Below are 4,511 nucleotides of genomic sequence, written 5' to 3'. Positions count from 1 at the left end.
CATTACATTTCATACATTCTTCAACTAAAAAGGGGTGCCTTGGAGGTATAATTAATTAACCGAAGCTACCCACCTGTGTCCCGCTGAGCCAAATAGAAGCTTCAGTGACTTAACTACAGGTGCAGTTTTGTAACTAACATGTGGCCTGTTGGGCCCACGTGTCAGTCAGCCAACTGCACCAGCAGTTAAGTAGAAGCAGTGTTCTTCTCCAGCGCAGTTCTCCGACTCCACGTCGCCGCCAAGAAGCTAACCGGCCGTCAATGGTCAACCCGCCTAGCTTGGCTTCAACCGGAGGGTAGCAGCGGTGGCCTTACTTGGACCCGAGCGGCGGTGACCTACCGTGTTCTACTCTTCCTTGTTTTCTGTGTGGCGCGGCCTCGTTGGTAGAGGAGCGGGGCCTCGACGAAGCCGGCGATGTCCTCTGTCTCGTTGCCGGCAGGGTGGGGCCTCGACTGAGTCGACGATGTCCTCTGCCTCATTGTTGGCGGGGCGAGGCCTCGGCGGAGCCGGCAGTGTCCTCTGCCTCGTTGTTGGCTCCGCGGGGCCTCGACAGAGCAGGGCCTCGTCGACGCCAGCGGAGCGGGGACTCGTCGGAGCCAGCATTGTCCTCTGCCTCGTCCTCGGTCTCGCCAAACAGTGCCTCACCCGCTTCATCGCCCCTCTTTGCTAGCCTCTTTGTATGCGGTCGCAGCCTCTGCCACCTACATGCGGTACCGCCAGCGCTCGAGGCGGCCCTTGCGGGCGGAGCGGTACGAGTCGAGCAGTGCCTCCTACTCCGCCCGCTCCGCGACGATCTGCTCCTCCACCTGCAGGTGCTCCTAGAGGAGATGGTGGTTGTAGGCGGCGTCGGCCTGCGCCTCCCTAAACTACTCCTCACGCATCTGCCTCACCCTATCCATATATTGGGCACAGGCATCACCGATGGTCATGGTGCAATGCACCGGCGAGGATGGCGCGGAGGAGGGGGTTGGTGCCGGATCATCGACTACCATGTTCTCCATTGGGACGTCGTCGTCCTCCGGCTGCCTGTCGGCCAGCCGGTCGGCGACAACGGCTGCCTGTGGACAGGAGAAAGGGAACGGATGCGGGTGACTACGGCTATGGCCAGCGCAGCAGTTTATATAACAATGGTGGGCGGGCAGAGGGACGGACGTGTGGCGCCGGAGTAGCCGCCTCAGCAGCCGCGTATCATTAATGTGGGCGGCAGATGGACAGACGGACGACACTTGTGCCGTTTGAAGGCGGAGCAATCGCCTGCACCGGGAAGCGGGACGGGCGGTGCTGACTGTTTCAGGCGGAAAGCGCGCGCCGGCGAGGAGATGACTTTACTTGGAGAGGATGATAATGGGGACCCACCAGGTCCATAGCCTCACGTACGCAAGTGCCGGTCTATTCTGATAACACTTCCGCACTGCATGCTCAACGCGAGGGCACTGCACTTTCTTTAGCAAGAGCACTGCACTACACAGACTAGTGAACTTCGTGCCGTAAAAAACTATACGCAGTGTTGTTTGGGTACTGTTTTTGCTCTAGTTTTTTAACCGTTTATCGGAACGAGGCATATGATATATCGTTGGAAAGCTATGGATTAGGCGCAACTTCGCCATGTTGAATACTTTTCAAAATTCCTCACGGTTTAAGAGCAGTTTTGAAAATGGTGCGGCCCATGCCGAGTGGCAGCGAGCATTTTTTCGCGTTTTTCTAAACCGCTCGTTGGAATGAAGCAAATGATACACCGTTGGATAGATATCGTCGAGGCGCATCTTTTTCATAACTATTATTTTCTCTAATTCATTACGGTTTAAGAGCAGTTTCAAAATTACTAAATCGCAGAATTCTGTTTTTCAAAAAATTTAAAATTTTCGGTACTGTTTTTGCTCCAGTTTTTAACCGTTTGTCCAAACGAGGCGTGTGATGTACTGTTGAAAAGCTATGGACGAGGCGCAACTTTCATATGTTGAAATGTTTTTGAGATTCCTTACGGTTTTAAGTTAATTTTAAAAATCATGCGATGGACGACGAGTTACAGCGGCAGTTTTTCGTGAAATTTTTACAAACCGGTTGTCGAAATGATTCAAATGATATGCCGTTGGAAAGATATCGACGAGACGCAACTTTTTCATGTAGAACACTCTCTCTAATTCCTTACGGTTTAAGAGCAGTTTTAAATTTACCGAAATGCGGACACTCTGTTTTTCGCGACACCCAAATCGACGTGGGTACTTCATCCGACTGAAAACCGCACTGCATTGGATGAAAGACCGCACTGCATCAGACGTGTTAGAGAACTGCATGGTTTATTTTATTTAAATGTAATTTTTTTTCAAGGACGAGAAAGTAGAATGCACTTCACATCGGGTGTAAATGAACCACAACACTATCAATAAGTGAAGCGCATTACTTTTTTGTCATTCGTAAATTTTCCTAAATGAGGTGGAGTGCACTTCATGTCGAGTGTTGGTGAACTGCAAGACTATGAAAAGTGAACCTCGAGACTACCGTAAACGGGCCGTACTGCATCAGACAGTAAACCACACTTATTTAGAGTAAAAACAACACTTCATTGGACAGACAAATGCACTGCATGATTTATTTTTTGTGGGACGTAAATTTTCCCAAACGAGGTGGAGTGCACTTCTTTAGACTAAAACCCGCACTTCATCGGACACACAAGTGCACTGCATGATTTCTTTTTTGTGGGACGTAAATTTTCCCAAACGAAATGGAGTGCACTTCATGTCAAGCGTTGGTGAACCACAATCCTATGAAAAATGAACCTCACCACCAAAAGTGAACCGCTTGAGTTTTTTACAAACTCAATTTTTTTACGTGCATAGACCGAGCGAGTGGACCGTAGGGACTAAGCAAGTGGGCTACATCTAATAGAAAGCGAGCTTCTTTTCAGATGCTTCTAATAAGAATTGAGTGAATTAAATAAGGCAGGCGTAAATGAACCGCGACACTACCAAGAATGAGCTTCCTTATCGTTTTTCTTTTATGTAGAGAATCACTAAACCATATATAATGAGTTGCATCATTAGTCAAACATTTTTTTGTCACACAATCCTTTCTCCTTTTCAATTCTTACAACGAACCACGTCACTTGGGAGAAGAACTATATTGAGTTTTCCAACAATTACGAAACAAACTTTGCAAGTTCTACATAACAAGCCATCAATCAGATAGAATAAAAAAATAGCAAGACCCGGCGAATAGCACAAACCAAACAGCCATATTGAACGAAATTGCATCGTCGCGGTTGCCGAATGGCAACACTCGTGAGGCCAAACCGCACACATCGCTTGACCGCGATGTACATCCATACATAGTCGACAGCGACCAAATCACGGCAACATAGATGACCAATGCCGGACCGCACACACACAGATGAGATGAACCGCTGGAGGTGCACACTGCCACACCGCCGAGCTATACAAAGACACGGAAGAAAAAACTTGCATGGATGCGCTGCCGCCTTGCCGGAAGTACATGTGCCAATCCTGCAAACACTCTTTTACCCCTGCTGGAGTTGTGGGCTGTGGCATACTCTGGCCGTGTGTACTGTACCGTGGAGGACGGCGCAACAGGTGGAGGACTTGCAGCGGTGGAGGAACCAATAGTGGACTGCACGCCCGAGCTGGGCGGACCACGAGACACTCGCGGGCGAGCTCCAAGTCCTCAATGAGCGTTTGAACTGCACTGCATTGAAAACAACTCATCATTTTTTTCTGAAAGCAGTAGAAATGCTTCTAAACAGCACCAAACCTGGACAGGATTCACAGGGCGAACTGCACGGCGTCGCCGTCAGTACTGCATATCATGCATGGGCTGGCACCTCACCGGAATATGATGAAGGGGGGTCGGTGAAGAGCTGGGCTTGGTTCCACACTGCATCACATGCGCATGGACAGAGGGAGGCCGTCAGCGACATCGAGCTTATTGTGCACCTCCACCTGCGCTTCCATCCCCATTACTGCACTTTTGCTTTGAGCTAGGCTGCACGCACACCCGCCGCACTGCACCTCGAGGGACCGTGCACTGCACAGGCACACGCGGGAGGCTCACCATGGCTGGAGCGTGCTTCCTGAGCCGGCTTGCTAGCAGGAGGAGAACCAAAGAGGGGCCACGGAGCAGTGGTGGGCTCGGCCGCCTGCGAGGAGACATAGCACATGGGGAAGGCCATGGGAGGCAAGCCCGAAGAAGATGACAGGCAGCACCAGCAGCTTGATGCGGTCGGGGAAGGGCGGCGCCGGAGCCTATACCAAAGTGGAGCCGCTTGCTCCATCACCGGCCAGGGGCGGCGCGATGGGTGAAGATGGTGCCCAGATCTAGCGCAGCGCAGGCGGATCAGGAGGGAAGGGAGGGCGTCGCCGGCCATCCAGCATAGCACTGGCCGGTCGGGAGGGTGGGCGCCATGGGGAAAGGCTGGAGGGGGGGGATGGCGCCGACGGTGGATGCTGGGATGCTGCAAACGCCGATCTAGCGCCAGACAACTCAGGGGTTGGTGATGC

General features: G+C 51.7%; 1 long non-coding RNA gene across 2 annotated transcripts; it reads right to left on the bottom strand.

The window, feature by feature from the left end:
• Positions 1 to 3,120: 3,120 nt before the first annotated feature.
• Positions 3,121 to 4,505, bottom strand: LOC119354980. 2 transcript variants are annotated; one of them, XR_005171375.1, is made up of 2 exons: positions 3,766 to 4,505; positions 3,121 to 3,699 (listed from the first exon to the last, which is right to left on the bottom strand). It is a non-coding gene; the product is annotated as an uncharacterized LOC119354980 (long non-coding RNA). The 2 variants fall into 2 exon arrangements; XR_005171376.1 differs by having other exon boundaries at positions 3,121 to 3,694.
• Between the last annotated feature and the right edge of the window lie 6 nt (positions 4,506 to 4,511).

Source organism: Triticum dicoccoides, chromosome 2A, assembly GCF_002162155.2.
Source record: "Triticum dicoccoides isolate Atlit2015 ecotype Zavitan chromosome 2A, WEW_v2.0, whole genome shotgun sequence".
Classification (NCBI taxonomy): domain Eukaryota; kingdom Viridiplantae; phylum Streptophyta; class Magnoliopsida; order Poales; family Poaceae; genus Triticum; species Triticum dicoccoides.
Note: the sequence above shows the minus strand (reverse complement) of the source record. Positions and strands in the feature narration are given on the sequence as shown.